The sequence below is a fragment of the Crocodylus porosus genome, unplaced genomic scaffold (genome assembly GCF_001723895.1).
Source record: "Crocodylus porosus isolate Cpor-Errol unplaced genomic scaffold, CroPor_comp1, whole genome shotgun sequence".
In the NCBI taxonomy this organism is placed as follows: domain Eukaryota; kingdom Metazoa; phylum Chordata; order Crocodylia; family Crocodylidae; genus Crocodylus; species Crocodylus porosus.
This window is the reverse complement of record NW_017728915.1, coordinates 21,426,461-21,444,627: the sequence shown is the minus strand read 5'-3', so window position 1 is coordinate 21,444,627 and position 18,167 is coordinate 21,426,461. Positions and strand designations below refer to the sequence as shown.

The following is an 18,167-nucleotide window of genomic DNA, read 5'->3' as shown; positions in this document are numbered from 1 at the left end:
CTCTCTCTCGCTCTTCTCTGGTGTGGAAATAACGGGTTTAAAAGAAACGAGAGAGAGAGAGAGAGAGGGAGAGAGGAGGAGAGAGAGAAAAAAAAGGGTTTTCTCCAGGCTAAGTTCTATAGCGCCATTCAATGGCTTCTCCGCTCCTTTCATTCTTTGCTGCTTTTCCCCTGACAGCCCTGCTTGCAAACGTCACGGCTATGGATATTTAATTATACTGTATTTTTTAATCACGCTGGAAAACGCAGGCCCCGTGGCGAGGCTCCCGGAGAGAGCCCCCAAATAGTCCGGACTGACTTGGGAGCCGGTGGGGCGGCTCGCGGGAGCCTCCGCCAGCCTCCGAAACCCCCTCGGCACCTTTGTCTTTCTTACCTTCGCATTTAAAGCAAAGCGTAGAAGAAAGTCCTGCACGTAAACGAAGCGTTGTAAAAGATTGTGTTCAATGAATAATGAAGCATGTCCACATGATTGACTTGATCATTTTCTTGCGCTGAGGGGGAAAAGTGGAGCGCGGAGCTGTCACAATTGCCCACTCCGGCTAGCCCTCCTAACTGTTTCCAACACATCCCGAGCAAAGAGTGCTTTATTTTAATCTGTCTCTTTTCAGAAGAGCCCCCTTCATTGATACTGATCACCCAACATCACAAGACATTCCCAGCTTTCAGCTTGGACTCCCCCTATCTGGTAGGTGAAATGCATTGTACCATTAAAAAAGCACTCCATTGTCGTCTTGGCATAATTCACAGCAACTAGATAGGTCTTGCGGCATTTAGCTTTGATGAGCCAAAAGCTGAACCCTTGATATAATAATCTACAAAGAATGGTCTGTGATCGTCCATTTTTTCTCTCTGTCTAGCAACTAAGAAACCATTTAACACAGCGCAGCTTGGTCTTGACCTTGAGCTCATGTAAACACACTTATTAAAATCTATCCATTCTCTAAGAACACATTCTGATTGTCAGACTTGTTATTCAGACATACATCAGCCCCCCTCGCCTGTCATTACTTGCATTCCTGCCTTGCACTAAACAATTTTTTAGCGAGCCCGCAGAGATATGACCATTTTTGAAAAAAAGCCTCCTTCTTACCTGCTCCTGAAACTATTTCAAGTCTGTTTCTTTTAAAAACTCCAGGGTAAATCTTGGTGGACACCGGGACCGGAGCATCAGTCACAGCTCCGGCGGTTAAGAGAAGTAATCAGCGATAAAGTGACGTTGATCTGCACTGTAACCTTGTGGCGTATTTAATGTAAATAAGCCAGTTATGTTGCCAATCGCATGCATACAAACACATAAAGGTCTTCAGCGTTGCATTTTGATTCTTTCCATTAGAGCCGACTTTATTTACATACACTATTTAGGGGATCATGATAATTCTAAAACAATACTAGTGCCAAATGATTATGAAAATATGATTTTAATTAATCACGTAGTAGGCAAGGAAATTAGCATACGGTAATTAAACTTAGAGAAAAACGTCATGGAGGTTCTCTGCCTTATGGGTTCGGAATAATCATTAAACGATGGGTTTTCAGGACTTAATTATCAAACAAATAACTTTTTTAAAGCAACTTTACAAGGTTTATCCGCAGGGCAACGATTTAGTAAATAATATATAACCAGGCAAACAAGGTGCAAATGTGACTGGTGAAATAGGTTGTGTTTCTACAAAGCAAAAGGGGAGGGGGGGGGAAGCTGAATAATGCAATTATGGATTCTGTGTCCCATAGTTGACAAAAGCATGGTGCCTCAATAGACTCTTTGTTATGGGATTATATAATGATTGTGGTGTAATTATGGGAAAAAAGATTTAGTAATAATAAAAAGTATCAAAATACACCAATGAGCAGCTTGTTTTAAAGAAAAGGCTTGCATGTGACATTAGGGGCATGTTAATAACAAAAAGGCAGGATCCGAAAGGGTTGACAAATAAAAAAGACTGTGATGCGCATGATTAAGAAGCGATGGAGACAGATTGATTATTCAAAATGCCAAGCCACAGGGACACTTAAAACATTGATTCAGGTAAGACTAGTTTCATCTTGACTGAAATGAGTTCCCTGAAGATGACTGGCATACATTTTAAATCAGTTTACCACATAAAAAGCAAAACATCACAAGCTGAAATCTTCTAGTTAAAATAGAAGTCCAAGGGAAAAAAGTTTATGTTTCTGGCAATTCCCAAAGAGACCATGGAATTGCAGAAGGAGGATATATTAATTAGCTCTTCCTAAACACTGGACCTCAATGTACCCATCAATTATAATCCCCAACCTCCCTCTCCGGATTATTTGATCCAAACCTGGTTCTTTCAGTTATGGGGACTGTATTAAAATCCTATAAGTACAGTAAGATTTGCACTGCCACTGCTCTGAAATAACTTTCTAAGATAACTGAAAAATTAGCTAGATTTTTCTAAATGATTTTTAAGATGAAGTTTGTGAATAGTCGTTAAGAGCTATGCAATGTTTAAAAAAAAAAAGATTCCCATGCCTATACTAAAAAGTTTAGGAATTCACTCTGCATTTTCCAATTTGATGTGTCTGAAATTCTCTTTGAACAAATTCCAAAATACAAGTTTTTTCTATAGAAATTAGCATAGCAATCACATCAATAATATCACTATCTCTATGGGAATGATAACTGGAGCAGTGGGGGTGTTCTTTATTTCAATTCTTCGTGGATCAACTGATTATATTCTGTCTTCTTTTGAACTTGTTATTGTAAGTCAAGTGATTCTTTATAAGTGACAGCCCTGACAAAGAGACGAGGATGGGAAAGCAGGTCGAAAGGAAGTCGCCATATGGACTTTAAAAAAGGCACTTTTTAAACAAGATAATGGGGAAATGGATGTTGCCTTTTAACCCTATCACAGCTGAACATTATTAGCAGACCCATAAAAGACCCAGCCATCCATATTTTGTGAAGTGTCTACCAAGATCCATGATAAAAATGACATATGAAGCAGTGCCACCTCAGAGGCTGAGGCCAAATCTGCCACCCAAAGGAATCAAGGGTCATAGGGCTTGAGACCATCATGCAGACAGTGACAGGAGGACAGGGGTTCAGGAAAAAAATCCATGGTTGGTTTTCTTGAAGCACAGCCAAATATAATGTTAGGTGAAACAGGGACTCACTGCAGAGGTGCTTGAGACAACATGCAAGAGTTCACATGCTCTCTCTTGTAGACCTGAAAGTTGCTCAACAAAGGGCAGCATCCAAGTGTAAAAGGAGAGTGAGAATAAGGCTCTTGGTTCTGCCTCCTGGAATGGTGGATGCACCCCTAGTTTATTCCTCCGTGATTTGCTTTTTCCTAGAGCAGTAAGTGGAAATGAAAGGAGAAGAAGCAGAAGTTCCCAGAAACCAAAGTGTCATGAAACCAGGTTCTAGCCCCTTCTACATTGGCAATGGAGTTCTGATTTACCCTCCGTGACTAGCCAACCATCTCAGCCCTTTTCAGCCAGTAGGTGAGTACTGATTTCAGCTTGCAGAGAAGAGAATGTCAACTCTGGATGTCACCAGTCCCAGGAAAAAGATAAGGTGCCCCTCTGGGGCAGAACAAGCAGGCAACTATGTTATCAAGGGAGGCCATCTTGGGCAAGGCTAGGAGCTTTCACTCAGGAAGCTTCAGAGATGTCATACTGTTATGGGCATCTTCCAAAGAATAAACCTGTCCTATAATCCCCCACCATCCCCATTTCCCTCCAAACCATGTCTACCTGGGCTGGAATTACCAGTCAATCCCAGGACAAACCCCCATACCTTATAGGCATGTGAGGAGCAGCTCAGGACAAGTTTCCCAAGCCAGGAATTCACAATATTCCCAAATTTCTTCCTTCACCTCTTATAGTGCCTTCTATATCCTACTGCCTTTTATATCCATCCATCCATCTATCTGCTTCCATGCTGTCCCATTGATCCTCTCTCTTCCACATTCCACCTTTCTGCTCCAGGGCCTACTCCTCCACTCTCAGCTTCAGAGCATTCAGCTCCATCACTCCAACTTCTTTCTCCAAAGGTCTGAATTGTATTCTCAGTAAGGAGGGGTGCATTGTTCCTCTAAACTTGTTGTAGGAAGTCTAGAAGCAGGGTTTTAGGAAAAGCTCTACAGCAGAACATCAGGAAAGAAAAAGGCAATAGACTCTAAAAGTTTCTTGTTCTGTTTCAGAAGAAAGGACACAATTCTTCCTTCTTTCCCTTCACACCCCTTCGGCAGTTCAAAAGGGCTACAAAGCCAGTGGACATGATGCTCAAGAATTCCTACAGTGAAGGGATAATCCACAGTAGGATAGCACTGTCTGCAGTGAAGACCACAGCTAGGAAAAAGGGTGTATGGCTGGATTACTTTCAAGCTCCGATTCTTTCAGGCTTGGTATACTCTGTGGTAGCCTTGATGCTACTCTGATTTATGCTGGGAGCCAAACAAAATTGCAAAGGTGGGTTCAACCAAGTCCAAGGATGGGGACAAGTATCCAACAACAAAATGGTTAATTTTGAAGTAGCACAAATAAGAGGGAAAAGATCCAAACTTTAGGCAACAAACTTCACCAGACACAAGTCTGATTAGACCACGGGAAAGTGGAAGTGGAAGGAGTACTCAGACCACCACAAAATACAGGCCACTCAGTAATTTATGCCACAGGGAATGAAGCTGAAAATACTTATAAATCATTTGCCAGCAGTGAGGAAAGACAGAAGAATAATTATTATGTTGTTCTTTAAAAGCATGAGGAGCATTTCATTCCTGAATGAGCCAATGGGCATTCTTGGAACAAAGTATGCAGAGCAGCCAGAACTTTATAAAGGCCCTCTTTTCTAAGGAAAAGCAGAGCTTCAGGTCTTTGGTATTATTAAGGAAAAACAAACAAGGAATCTTCCAATAGTTGGGGCTTTGAAGAAGGAATTTCGGAAAACTTACAGTTAACGTCTCAGCTAACTCTGGAACAGGTGGTGCAATCTGCATGGCAGTCTGAGCCAGTGAAAACACAAGCCATCCAACAAGAAAATAGTTGAAGCACAGCACAAGTGGATGCAAATAAAACATTTCCAGAAGAAGAAGGGAAGCCCTTTCCAGAAATCACCTCTTAAGAGCAGTGGCATTCCCTGGGCAAAACAATGGTAGATATGCTAACAAGTTAAAAATAGGAGGGATGAAGGCTTTCCTACCCAAGTGGAATCACATGCGTAGTAATGTTCTTTGAAAAAGCACACTCAGATCATACCTGTCAAAGCTAAGAATCTAAACAGGTTACCTAAGTAAGAGTGTGAGGATGTCTGTTTCCTGGAGTTGTATCCAAAACTCTTTGGACTGGTTGTTCATCTCAAGATGTTTAGCACCACTGTAAAATTTGATTCAGGTAAAGTGATGACCAGGAATAAGGAGATGAACTCCAGCCTAAGCTAGATCATCCTAGGGTAGTTCTTATTAGCTATATTATGGGAAATTATTAGGAGGGCTTATTAGCTACACGCCAGCAACTTTCATGGGTCAATTCAAATCTTCCACTGTTTACTAAGCCAAAACCATTGAGAATGGGCCCAAAATAGCAGATGAAATGAAAATGTGTATACTTAGGTACCTGGTATGAATTTATTTAAAGGTGTAATAGGGGCATACCCTATGCCCAGCACAACATAGCGAATGCCAGCCGTAGTCACTTCCAAAATGAATGATAGGATGGAGACTGGCCTTAGAAGAAACATAACCCAGATGATAAAATGGTGCTCTCCTATAGACCCTGTTATAAACAAAAATGCTCATACTTGTATTTGTATAGACCTGAAGAACTCAAGGAAGCAGTACAAAAGGAAAAGCTATATTCTACACCTGGTGGGAGACAATTTCCACATCAGCTAGTGCAACAATAGTCTGGTTGGATCCAGATAAAAGAATCTAGTATGTTTTCCTTCCAGTTGACAACTCCTAATTATAATGCCATTCAGGAGATATCACTATCACCACCTCTCATTTGGCAGATAGGCACCCCAAAAGCAAGAATGAGACTTGGCACGGCCTGGAGAAACTGAACATTACATAAAGTTTCAGGATGAATATTGTGTAAAATTCAAATAAGTTCAGCAGAAACTGAAACTGCTGCATCAAACTGAATAGTTTTATTGAGGTATGCATATTTCTCCAGGTAAGATTCTTAGGGAATGTGATTGCTCAAGAGGCAGCACGCATAGATCCAGAAAAAGCAAAACATATACTTGAAACTCTATCTTAAAAAGTGTCAGAACCAATGTGATTCTGCAGTAAGATAAGGTTTTGAAATATATTCAAACTAGGAATACATTATGTATCCTATTTTATTAAATACATTTTTGGTTAGCAATCTTATGTTACAATAATAATGCTGATCCCTACCATAACTTCTCTTTATATATATTGGTCTAGCTCCTCTTCTCCTATTTCCACTTTAAATTGGTCACCACAGCCATTTTTACACGTGCTCCAGAAGGCGTGGAGGGGCATTTAATTAGCAAGCCATGATATTAAAAAGCATCCAAATATCACTTGTATCAGTGTCCCTGCACTGAAAAATGGTGGTGGGGTGGTTTGAACTAAAGCTCATTGAATGAGCTTTGGTTCAAAGCACCCCACTGCCATTTTTCAATGCGGGGGGCACTGATACACGTGATGCTAGAGTCTGCTGGAGAATGTTAATTTCTGCACTCGATTAATCAGCACATTGGAGTAGGCTCCCTGCATGTGTATAGGAGCCCTAAGTTCTTCAGGATAGAGACTTTATCATCTTTTCTGTTTGGAAAATATGTGGCTGTGGGTGCTACTGGACATATATATTTAATTGTAATAATACTCTTTAAAGAAAATCCCAATTACTCTTACTTTAGAATATTTCCAGCCAGCGTGTCCCTAGAGAGTGGGGAGATCAGAAAACACACTCCCAATTTGCAACAATGATTCTAGAGCTAAATATACCCAATGCCTTCAGACTGGAGTGTAGATTTTGGTCCCAGTTACCCCAGCAGTAGAAACTCACCTATTTTTCATGTATCTAATAGAAGCTGCAAAGGTTACCTCAACTTTTGATCAACTCAGAAGACAGTCATTTATCACAAGAGAAGGGAGAAGAAATAAGTCTCCGGCAGGGCTCTCAACCTATTCTTTATAAGCTCCAGTCACTGCTTCTTAACTAAACCAGACCATTCCTACAACCTACATACCTTTATTCTGTGAGTTCAAAGAAAATATCAGAGACCAAGTCTGAAGAGGTAGAGGAACTTACTGCAAGTTGTGCTTGACAGTCTTCTTTGGCAATCCCTTGTAATCAGTGATGATTGTCTTCCATGATTGTCTTATCTGTGAATCCAAAGGTGGCTGATGAGGCCTGTCTAGGATCAACAGACTCTACTGCAGTTCAAATATATGTTTCGGTGTGGAATGGGTGGCACTGGATTCTCGAATTGGTCTGCAACATGTTGTTTCAACCACTCCTGCATTTCCATCTCCTGTTGTTGTCAGGAAGTTTCAAAGTACTGAGATCACTGCAGCAGACTGCCTCCATTTGGAGCAGTCCTGGGCAGTAGTATCCCGTGAGTACACTGATGTTGCATTCAGTACTGTAGCAAGGAAGTTTGGCACCCAGGGCAAGCCCACACTGGTAGCCCATCCTCACCCCACACACACATCTGAGGGAGCACATGCCCCCCGTGCTTTCCTGGGAGTGCATGCAGTGGTGGGAGATACCCTCCCCCTGTCCCAGTGACTCCACAAATGAGTGTCTCATGGCTCCATCCCACAACCCACCCCAGCTGGGCAGCATCTTTTGAAGCCCCTTCACTTTGTGACTGGGACAGTTGCCCCACTTGTCCCCTGCCATGCTATGGTACTGGTTACATTTTTTTTAAGTTGGCCTTGAGCATATGCCTTGGCTGAGCTGGGAGAATAAAACTTGCTTTGGGAGCCTGGAGTCAGACATCCAAGTGATATGGCTGGCCCAACAAAGTTGATGTTGGAGGATCTGTTTTCATGGAAGATTCCTGTGTGTGACTTCTTTTGTCATAGAGGAGCTGCTGCACATCTGCTTCTGCATGCCTCTTGACAGAATGGGACCTTGACTCAATGGAAAGGAGACCAAGACAACTGAGGATCTCATTCCACTTTAGTTTTTGTCTGCCTTTTGAGGCATTGAGATTCTAATAGGTTCTTCTGCTTGTTCCATCATTTAGGACATGTACACCTATGGCTAGGGACTAGGCAGGCTTATTATAGTGGCAACTTATATTCACCATGTCACAGCACTGTCAAAAGATATATGTTGCTTTTCAGGAGGAAAAGTATTGCCATCTGCTGTCCTCACTACATCCTGGTGGTGCTGCCACTGCTTGGTCCATGACTACTTATTTGTCTTGGTCCACCCCTGCTTATTTTACAGCTAACCTTCCCTGAAGGTCATTCCACTACCTGCCACCTGTGGACATGCTGGACAGTATGGCAGTACAGCTCTACCTCATAGGCTTGATAATATGTTAATTACTGTAGGCTTCATAGAGTCTTCATGATTCCTGAGAGCTCTTTACCCTCTTGCTGCTTTGGGCATCTTTCTCCCTTAGTTGTGGCAACAGGTTCCACCAGCCTCAATTTGTCCAAAACTTGCATGACACTTCTGTAGTGATCATTGGGCTCAATAAATACAGGCATACATGACAAGAACAACACACTTAAATTTGTGGAGCAATATGCAACATCTGCAGATACTTAGTCTTTTTCTGTCACTGGCTAGCTGCTCCCTGAGGGACACTCTCCCAATTCCCAACTTCCACAGTCTCTGTTAGGGAGCATCTCTAGACTCTAATTTCTTCTATCACTGCATCTTCCCTCTTAACAAAAATTAATAAACACAAAAATCAATTACCACCAATCTCCAGAGGAGAAGTTACTCACACATCACGCTGAAGCAAGTCTTTACCATGCACTGCCCTATTCCCCCTTATCTGCAGCCCTTGAAACAAGTCTCTGTGAGTTTTTCAGAAGTTTTTATTTTCTTCTCAGACTAAAAAAGTATCAGATTGGTTTTTTTGGTAGAAAGTTTTTCTTCCAGTCTTGATAGACTTGAGTCCTTACACTGGGATCTGATTGACTTGCACTTTTGGCAGCTGTGTTTCTGCACTTGGCATAGAGTTCATTAGCTACAGACCACTGAGACTGATTTCCATTTTTTGCATGATAGTTTTTGCATTTGTGTCCATAAGTATGTTTCTTCCCATAAGGACCTGGTTGTTTCTTTTGTTCTGGAACAATTGGGTTTTTCTGAAGAAGATGGTTGAGATTTAGGTAGTGATTGGCAAAAGGATCATTAGGAGGTATGGATGTTGCATCTTCTTGTACTGCAAGCACACTCTTGACTACATTCAGTTTCTCGTAAGCACAACGGGTGTTACCACCTTAGGTACCTTCCAATGAATAGGAGCATATATTCTAGTTTTATATTGGATGCTAGCAATGCATCACCCTTTCGTTGGTATATGTGTTCCTGAATTATTTGTTTCTGTTATTTTGATGTTGGTTAAATTCACTGTTAGTCTCAATTTTAATCTTCTACATTCTTACTCTGGTAAAATATGAACCTTAGCTCCAGTGTCCAATTTAATTTAAACAATTGTACCTTCTGCATCTACTGGCAAAATTTAGTCCCTCTCACTGGATTTGCTTGGTTCTACCATACCTTTACAAAATTCAAGTATCCACTTGAAGTTTTTGTGTTTGGGATCTGCAGCATCTGGCAAAATATTTCCTCTTGTAATAGTTAAAGCAGAGCTTTCCAAATACAGCACAACATTTGGGCCTATGTTGCCTTCTGACACTTGATGCACATCAGCACTTTAGTTCCAAGGGTGGAACTAGGCATTGCCTTTTTGCCACCATAAAATGTTTTATGGCCATCAATGTCCCATGCCACAAAGGCTCAAAATTTGTGACCACAACTTAGGTGGTATCAATATGTGTCACTATATCACAGCAGACGTCTATTAGATTTATGGTGGGAGAGTATGGTCAGCCTGAAGCTGCCCATGCTCTCCAGCCACCCCCAGCAGGCACTCTCAAGGCATGAGAGGCCCAGTCCTGTGCACCCCAGGAATCCCATGCTGGATTGGGCTCCTCAAGCCCCAGGAGCAGCTGTCCTGCATTGGGTGGGAGCCTGAGCCTTTGGGACAATGGGTGTCATATTCCCCGCTTAGACACATGCCTCAGATTGCCTGGGGTTTCCTACTTGCAGAGACATCCCCCAGGCAATTCGAGGGAATATGACACCCCTTGTCCCTAATGCTCAGGCATCCGCCCAATGCAGGACAATGGGAAATGTGTTTCACCCAGTGAAGCAGATAAGCAGTGGCAGGGCACATGCCACTACAGCTGAATCACTTCACTTGGTGACATTTTTGTATATTCCAAATTTCCAACTTCTTCAGTTTGGATGTTACATTCATTCAAGTTCTTTCTTATTTGCCATTTCTAACACCATGGAGTGGTCACTGGGTTCAATAAATACAGACATACAATTAATAAGAACAACACTCAATTCTTTGGACGAAGTTGTAGTGACAGAAGTTAAAAGTTAGAGATGCTCCCTAAATGAGACTGAGGGAGTTCAGAATTCAGAGATGGCCGGTCCTTAAGGGACCAGCCAGCCTGTGGTCAGGGATAGACATAAAAGGCTGCACAGACGTTGCATACTGCTCCACTGCAACTGAGAAAAAGGTGCTTTGTCAAGAGATGAATGGGTGTAATCCCTGTGAACAAATGTTCTGCCTATATATGCATTGTTTCTCCTCCCCAACCTGGCCCTTGACACATACTTGGATCTTACTGTTTCCATTTTTCTCTCAATGCTTGCAGGTGAACCTACAGTTGAAAGTACTTGATAGAGTGGCAAAGGCTTATTTTACTTCCTTGCAGAGGACTGGTCACTTAAAAGAGCTGTAGGGCTATTTCAGCCCCAGGGAGGAGGGCACAAACCTGTGATGGCTATGTTATGGATTTGAAAAATACACATCAAGACAAAAATGACAGCATTGCAGAGCAAAACATCTAAAAACTATAGAAATGGAGAGCAGTCTGTGTAATGCAAAGTACCTGAGTGGTATGTGTACACATAAAGATTTGTTCAGTTCTGTTAAATCCAGCCCTCTTGGACAGTTGGATTTGCTTTGTCATTTTCCTGCCAAAATAGTGCTGCTATACCTCAGCACCTGGCTCTTCTTCAAAGAGAATGCGTATGGCTTTCCTGTCCTCACCTAACCCAGTCCAAAATATGAGTTCAGCAGAGGTTAAAGGAATCTTTCTTTAATAATAAACATTTGTTTCTAATCCATATTAAAGGCTCAAAAATAAAGCTTTTTTTCCCTGAGAAGTTTGCCATTTTCTGCTCATATATAGCTTTATTTCCCCACCTATTTCTAATGGAGCCTGAAATGAGGATTGCTTTTCATTTGCTTGTTTTAAAAAATTGCACAAAATCTTGTTCCAAGAACCCATATTGCCCATTCCTGTGTGTGTGCACGGGCAGCAGAGGGAGCCAAAGAGCACAAAACATTAAAGCGTGGACAGATGAACAAACTACATTGAGTTACTTGCATTATGTCCGTCCACTGACCCACTGTAACTGGTTTGTGTGTCCACTCTCTTCTGTAATAAGTAGAAGCTAAACCAAGGCAATTTATTCCTGAAGGAGTCTGTCAACTCACTGCAGTTTAATTACCACTTACTACTGTATAGAGCAGACACATGCAACTATACTGAGGAGTAACTGACACACAATAAGCCTTAAATTCTTAACTTCATACATTTTTGTGGTCATCTCACATAAACAGTGGTTTTTTCGATTTATTCCTGGACAGAGTTCCAAAAAAAAAATTATGTTTATGCTTTTAAAATAACTGGGTTCTTAGCAATTTTAAAGGTGAATGTCAAGGAATGTTTGTGCCATTTTTTCCCTCCAAATACAAAAAGGTTTCAGGGTTTTGGTGGTGGTTTCAGGGTTTTGGTGGTGGTGATGTTTATTGTTTAACTTTTTCCCATTTAAGCAAAAACACTAACTGCTTTTAAAAAAAACATTAAAATGTGATCTGCCTCTGAACAGCATATGGAAAACTGTCTTTCAGACACAAGGAAGTGATTCCTTATTGAAGAAGAAAGAATCTGTCTTTGGTCAATTTATATATTTGTTATTGTTGTTTTTATTTTTGTTAATACCTAATTTCCCAGGCAGGAAAGGTTTATTGTCTATCCATCTCTCTCAGTTCAGACCTCCCAAGTTAAGTAGGAAGCTAAGCCTTGCTACCCAAGTTTCCCTGAAGGTAAAAATCAAATGGTAACTGAAAGGGGGAAAAGGAGATGCAAGAGATTTTTTTTTATATACATTCTAAGTTAGAAACAACAAAAAAAAGCCAAATCTGGGCTCTGACCTCACAAATACATTAGTAACTCTACATGCAGCTGATGCCACTGACTTCATATGACTCGGACTCGTAACTATTTGGGCTCAGAGGAGAAGGGGCTCCAATTAGTTCTCATCACTGCTGGTCATTTTGAAGATGAGGCAAAGTTTTAACTTATATGATTTGAGTGCACCCTGTTACAGACTGGAAAAGCCCTCACCGTGTCCAAAGTCAGATCACAGGTATCTGTGTTGCTTTCACATCTTGGCAGAACTTCTCATAGGATGAAGAGGTGATACCAGTTGCAGAGGTGGGTAAGGAACACAAGCTTTCTATCTGCTGGAGCTATGCCAAGCAAAGTGATCTAAAGATGAGCACCACTGAGGAAAGGGAATGGCAGAGAAGATGGAAAGAAGCAATGCTAGTAAGCAGAAGCCAACAAATTCAGCTCATAAGGGTTGCATGGTCCTGAACTGACAGGTTCAGTTTGTACAAGTCCACAGGTCTCCAGTGTTACCTGGAATTTCAGAACAGTAAACGTCCAAAAATGCAAAGAAAAAGTCCAGGCAAACTCTGTGAAGCTCAAAGCCTGCTCTAACTTACATAGATCATAACTGGGCTCCTTTATATCTTTTTAGAAGTTACAAATGCCTATGGTTATTGGTATTTCCAAACCATGCTCTTTTTAAAAAATGCCAGACTCCAGCTCTCCTGCTCTGACAAGCCCGTGTTAGAGGAATTACACAGCTTAGAAGCTAATTAATATTCCTCTTCCATGCATTTTCTATGTAAGTTTGCTTATGTCACTTCTGCAGTCTGCATGCTATAAGTGTTATACTTCTGTAAAAACCATTTATGGCCCCCTGGGCTAAATTCTACTTTCACTTACACAGCTGCAAAGCTGGAGTAGCCAACCCCCTTGAAGCCCAAACTAATCATGACTCTAGAAATTCAAAGGTGAGGAGCTTATCTGGTAAATAATAAGGTTTTTAAGAAAAAGTTATCAATCTGTATTTAACCAATAGACAGGAACTGGCCCAAAAAGAGTCTTTCCAATCCATCAGGTAATGAATGCCTATTAAAAAACTATAAATAAGCATTCACCCGAGAGCTCAAAATGGCACTTTCAGAGCCTTTCTGGTCACTCAGGTAAATAATGAGTTTTACATAACCTTTCAGCAAAGATTTTTTGTAAATGAGGAGATGAAATGCAGAAAGGCTTCTGATTAATGTTACATTGGGGCTCAAGCCATCATGATCTTGGGAAGTCAAAATTAAAGCTGGTATTGTTTTTAACCCGCACTGTTTCTCCTAACAGCTCGCAGTTAGGCTGTGTTGTCTTTACTTTGATTTTTCTTTGACATTTTCAGTTTTAAGATTATTTATATATGGTGTTCAGGTTGATGAGAGGGTTTGTGTATCACCTAGGGATGTGAAAGGTAAAGAATTTAAATGGTAAGTATATTTTTATGAGTAATGCATTACTGGTTCACATTTAGTGCTTATGAAGGTTAACAAACTTACGTAGTTTATTATTATTAATAGTGGTGGTAGTAGTAGTAAGAATGATAAGGATAATTCAGTCTGGTGAGGAAGGGAGGTGGTGTGGGACTCAGGAACACGAAGGTGGCAGGGCAGGCAGGAGGGAGGGAGGGAAGGAGGAAGGGAGAAAGATGGGAAGGAGGAAGGAAGAGGGGAGGAGGGGTTCGTACCCATAACTAGTTTGCTACATCCCTCCAGCACACGGGTGGCTGCAGCGGGCTGGGAAAGCCCTTTGCCATCTGTTGCTACCCATGACTTCATGTGGGCGGTATCGTCCGGTGGCCTTGCCGCGGCCACCTCCTTCCCCCACGCCCCCATCAAAGGCCCTGGAGAGTGGGTCCCAGCAGCAGCTGTGTCCAAGAGGGTCTGTGCAAGGCCCCTGGCTCCCCATGGTGCCCCAGTCAGGTGGTTGCGGCCCCTTCCCCATGGTGGGGCAGGGTGGGACACATGCCACCCCCTGGTTCCGCACCCTCCAGCCAAGACTAGGTATGTCTTATTGGTTAGTTGTTTAACCAATATAATTTGAGGATGTTAGACAGAGAATTTTAAAATATATACTTCCCTAGTATCATCTGTTCACCTCTTTAGACACTACAGTCAAGAAGAATTGGATGCAAAGGCAGAATTTAGCCCCTGACTACTGAGTAGCCACCAGTATAAATGATCTCAATGGTACTTCATTGCAGTCACAACGGTGAGCTCCAGGGTTGCTCAAAACTTAAAAAGGGAAAAATAACTTTTCTGTACCTGATTAATTTTGATATTTACAACAAAACAGCTCCTCTCAACATTTTGAGCACTTTTCAGATTCTTGGGAAACTAATGCCAGTAAACGTATTCATCAATTATTTCAAGATTAAATAACCCAGCAACAACATAGATATAATTTATTAAATGTAACCCCTTTCACAGAATCCTAGAGTCTTCTACATACTACCATTCCTCAAACTGCCATGAAACCCGTCTCCTTGCAAGCAAAAGAAAAAATATAGTCTTCACAACCTGCTTTGAAGGTTAACAAACTTACGTAGTTTATTATTATTAATAGTGGTGGTAGTAGTAGTAAGAATGATAAGGATAATGATGATAAGTAACAATAATGTTGTTATTATTAGTTGGGTTATAACAACTAAAGAATAAAGAGTGAATATTGGTCCAAGTGCAACAGCTCCAGAGGAGAAAAAAAGCAAGTGGTTCCTTCTCTCACATCAACAACATTTCAGCTCAGGTGTCTCTGCTAAGCACAGTGTCTCACAGTGAGAGAAGCACTCGAAAGGGCTAAAAGGCAGAAAGCAAGCTGTGTTCTTTTTGTATTAAAAATCTTTCCTGCCCTTCACTATTCTTTCAAATTGTCCCATACTCTATTAAACAGTTTTACATTTACTAATCATTCAAACACATTTTTTTTCATTCCATGTGCCCTTAGTTTGTATGTACCTATGTCAAACTTTATTTTGTTTTACTGCACCCTTATACTCCATGAACAGATTTACCCTTTGTTTCTGTTTTCAAACCTCTGTGAAATGTTTGATTAGGTAGGAGGGTTTGTTTTATGCATTACTTGTTCATCATTGCACAAGTGCACAGGCTAAACAAAGTTGGCATACTTCATACTGATTGGTGGAAACACTGTAGTTAATACAGGGGAATGACTAATTTCCCACCATAGCTAATCAGCTGCACAATAGCTAACAATTTGTTTTAAATGATGCTATGTATGACTGAATGCAGTTATATACCAAAAATGCATTTTAAAGCAGCTTGTAGAATACACAATACCTTGTAATATCTGTTATCATTTTATATTATCAAACCTTTTTCATACTTAAGACAGTTTGGTGTGCATCAGTCTGTGTATAACTGGACAGAGTGTTAGATATTTACTATGAAATAAATGGTAAATACTGAAAAACTTTTTGGCTTGTCTATAAAGAATAATTTCCATGCTGTTCCAATTTAACAGTGTCAGGTATTAGAGAATAAACAAAAGCGACGGAATAGCTGCTGATGCACTAAAAAAGTTAATTTCATAATTAGGGATGTAGGGAATTATATTTCTGCAATGAGGAAACATCAAGATAAATGCATCGGATGATTATTTACCAGACTGTCTTCCAAATGAACATTTTCCCATCATTCCTTGATAAGCTGTGCTTTATTAGGTCTTCCAAACCTGAAGAATATATTTTTATCAACTATAGAAACAGGTCCAGAATGTTACCTCTGCAACAGAAAACAAAGTTGGGTTCAGTAGGAGTTAACATTAACAATTCAAGAGCCTGAAGAAGAAATTAGAAACATGAGTCCTTGATAATGATGATATGATCAAACTGGCAAATAAGTGTACTCTCAAATATCATAGAAGGAAAATGGAGGAATATATCCAATTAAAATGGTCTCTTATATTTCAAGTGCATGGTCAGGATTCTCAGGAATTTGTTCTAAATAGAGGAAGTCAGGTTTGAAAATTAACCAAATAATCTTATTACTGCACATCTATACATTTAGTTCAAACTAAAACCAAGAGATCTTTAGCCACTGACTTCAAGGAGACCAGAATTTCACCCTTCTAACCTAATCCAAAGCCCAGTGGGAGCCAGTCCTCTAAATTTAATGAGTTTCGGATCAGGACTTTTGAGGATAAGGCCCAAGCTAGAAACAAAGAGATCCCATGAAACAGAATGAATGATAAAGCATATAGTGTAACAAAAAAATATAGCTTTCAATACTACAGTATGCTAAAATTATACAATAAAATAATATAATCTATTAATGATATATAAAGGGTAGAAAAAGACATATTTGTATTAAAGTACAATAAAATCAGAGTATTTCATTAAAATACATACTCTATTTTAAAATATATTAAATATTAAGATGTTCATTGCACGCATTATATATTATATTATATATATAACATAAAACATATAATTATATATATAATTCAAAAGTTTTAATAAGTCCACATGAAAAGCCAATGCCTCAATTAGCTGAATAAAGGGTGCATCTGCACTTTCATTAGTGTACTATAGTTACTGTGCATTAAGTTTAATACTTGTATGACTAAGTACTAAATCAATGGTTAGTAACTGGCACTTCTGCGTAGTAGTGCTAGCACATGGCTTTTTAGTGACGCTAACTGTGCGGCAGCCAAATATTACTGTGCAGCATCATATTTGCACAGCTTTTGCCCTGTGCACTACTGTACAGTGTTATTAGGCTATTGCGCAGTTAGCATCTCATATAGACACACTCAAAGAGCAGTTCAGTATTGCACATACTAACTCCTTTACTTTGCTATGATGAAGTTAATTTGCATAGATTAGTTTTGATTGGACACCTAAGTCATGTTGTTGTGTATATCATTTGTCTTTGTATGGAAGAACATGCCTCTCATAATCTCTTTTCTGAGGCAGATAGCAGTGCTTAAAGATTCAAAATTAAAATCCATGCATATCCTATAATAGTATTGTAAAGTATAGTTTCTGTCAAGATTCCTGCCAGAAATCTCTAAAATATGAAAATTACCTAAATATTACCTAAAAAAATTAAAATTACCTAAATATTAGTGAACACAAGAAAGGCATAACACAGTCCAATCAAACTTTGCTTGAAAATGCAATAAACAGACTTTTTGGAGCGGGATCAGCAGCACCAGCCTATGTTCTAATACAGCTGATCCACTTCAGCGGCATTGACGGATATCACCACTGTGGCTGCCCCACAGGGCCTATGAGTCAGGGTGCAGCAGTGCCATACACTGCCCCCCAGAAAACAGCCCAGGGTGGCTGGAAAGTGTGGGCAGCCCCAGGCTACCTGTGTTCTCCAACATAAGCAAACAAACATCAGCCACAAAAAGGCAGCACCAACTATTATTAGGTACAGTCACACACACAAATTTGGGCATGACAAAGTGGTGTGACAAAGGGCGATGACATCTGTTTCTTTGGCTTTTGTGCCACCATAAAAAATTTTATGGCAGCACCAACGCAATGTCTGTTCACAACCTTGTTGTCATGGCCGAGGAGGTTTAACTGGCATTTACCAGCAAACATAGCTTGTAGTAGGTAGTCAGCAGGATATAAAATTGGGCTTTTTCCAAACCTTGAATGGAATAATTGTTAGGTAAAAGCCAACTTAGATGTATAGCCCACAGGGAGTTCTTTGACAGTAGGAGTTTTTACACATCTTTCAGCTAAATCAAAGACCCAAATGCTAAATCT

At 40.4% G+C, this 18,167-nt stretch overlaps 1 long non-coding RNA gene across 4 annotated transcripts in view; it reads right to left on the bottom strand.

Moving 5' to 3' along the window:
- Window positions 1-1,458, bottom strand: part of LOC109310573 — a 72,710-nt gene extending 71,252 nt beyond the window's left edge. For 2 of the 4 annotated variants that reach the window (XR_002101251.1, XR_002101253.1), the window contains exon 1: window positions 373-878. This is a non-coding gene — a long non-coding RNA (uncharacterized LOC109310573). Of the gene's footprint in view, window positions 1-372; window positions 879-1,089 lie in introns of those variants that run through there. The other 2 variants (XR_002101252.1, XR_002101254.1) reach the window with 2 other exon arrangements.
- Between the last annotated feature and the right edge of the window lie 16,709 nt (window positions 1,459-18,167).